Source organism: Fragaria vesca, linkage group LG6 (assembly GCF_000184155.1).
Source record: "Fragaria vesca subsp. vesca linkage group LG6, FraVesHawaii_1.0, whole genome shotgun sequence".
NCBI lineage: Eukaryota > Viridiplantae > Streptophyta > Magnoliopsida > Rosales > Rosaceae > Fragaria > Fragaria vesca.
The window spans coordinates 18,792,999-18,795,276 of NC_020496.1; positions in this window are offsets into that span (position 1 = coordinate 18,792,999).

Consider the following 2,278-nt stretch of genomic DNA (forward strand, 5'->3'; position numbering starts at 1 on the left):
ATATATATATATATATATATATATATATATATATATATATAGTCCGGATCTAGAGAGGACCTTCTTAAACTCTTAAAGTAAAGATGTTTTTAGTTGTAGCCTGTATTTTGACAATCAAAGCCACCCATTCCCTAGTTACTTACCCACATATGAATCCTACAAAAAATTAGCCAAAATGAAAAATGTTTAACCATTTGATTAGCATAATATTCGTTTTAATTTTATCTAACGGCTTACAATTGTTTACCTCAATTTGAATGACCAAATGATTATGGAATTAGTTGAAATTGTGTAAACATGTTTCTTGCATATGAATCTAGAGAATCAGCGGTTGAGATCGTTAAATGAAGTCATCTACTAATGTAAAATAGTAGAAATTTTCAAATTCTTAAAGTAAGGACACTACGCCAATAAGTGCAACAAACGACACTATTCACACAACGGTACCCAATAGCAGAGTTGTACAAATTTCAAAAATGTTTTATACAACGTTCAGAAACATTCATCCGTTGTGTGGATAGTCTGAGATCATTTCAGTTTTTTTTCCTTAAACTAGTACAACACTTTGGACAATATTTTGTTGTCTGAATGAAGATAAAAATGAGGCTCATTTTGCTTCTAACCCCACTCTAGTTTGACATATAACTGGGTGTTGTTACACAACAGTGAAAAAAATAAATGTTGTGTGAATGTATACAATTTAAACTACCACACAATAGTTTTTATACATCTATTGTACGATATATCTCTCATGCCAGGTTGCAGACTTCTAGTTTTGAAATTGCTCTTACATCCTCTGAAAACCTAAATTTTTTGTGAATGATAGCCTTGGTGGTTTTGATGTAACAACAGAACACTCAAACCTGTTGTGTGAGAGTATAATATTTTCAACAATTACACAACGACTTTTCAGTTTTGGTTGTATAATATATTTTCGTGTCATGATGAAGCCCTTCTCTTACATTTGGCAATACTACTTTAAGTTCTTCATCCCACAACAATCAACTAAGAAATGTTGTGTGAAGTATATCACACAATTGTTTTCAATATTACGTTGTATGTTTCGTAACCTCTAACCCCTAAAATACCCTAAACCCTAAAAAACCCTGATAAATTTCCTATTGTAGTGCCACAACGATTCTTTTTTAATACTGATGTGTGACGTAAAATTAATACTGTTAAATTTATGGTTGACCGAGTTGATCGATACCCAAACGTTTCTGAAAATTTGTGACTTTTGTTACACTACTATACTTCACTATCATAATTATATCAAACGGTTGAATTTACATGATTTTAATCCTAAACATCTATATCACAATCAACCTACTAATGAGATATAACATGTTTACTTTGTGGCACATAATGTGACATAACATGTGTAGTACATATTATATAAACGTGTGTTTATCTAGAGAGACACCATTGAGGAAATGAAATTTTGAAAATCGAACCGTATAGACATGTTTATGATATTGAAGCATGATTGTGGTAGAAATGTCATCAATTTTCGGTATTACATGAGTGTCGATCGACACGGTCAACACTAATTACACTTACTTTCATTATGGGGAGCAAAATCATCATGATATAATTAACACCAACTTCTTATATGAGTTCATGCATAATAACCATATGATTATACGAGTGTCGACAAAATAAAAAAAAATGTTTAGAGTATTGCATTTCAACGTTTTCGTAAGACGAGCCTCCCATATTTAGACAACTCTTAATGCTTTTATGCGTTGTGTGAGTGAAAACTAGGGTTATTTTAAAGAGTGACTCGTTAGAATGAAAAGTAGCGGGAAATTTCCCGCCCTCACGATTAAGTGAATGTCTCTATTTTCTTTCTTCTCAGACAACACAAAATATGCAATTTATGTTGTCTGATTTGTAAAATGGATAGGGAACAAATTAAGGCTGAGATGTAGCAGTGAGAAATCTCCCACTCTTGCAATTTAAGGATGTCATTTCTTCTCAGACAACAAAATATACAATTTATGTTGTCTGATCTGTAAAATGGATAGGGAAAAAATTAAGGCTGAGATATAGCAGTGGGAAATCTCCCGCTCTTGCAATTTAAGGATGTCATTTCTCAGACAACCAAAATTTAGAGTTATGTTGTATGATCTGAAAAACACTTGACTCAAAAACCTAAAGGACTTGACACTTAGACAAAAAAAGGTATCGCTCAAAACCTATCGCTCACACACACTTAATTTCACACACACACACACAACACACACACACACGCACTCACCGTTCTCACCTATCGCCC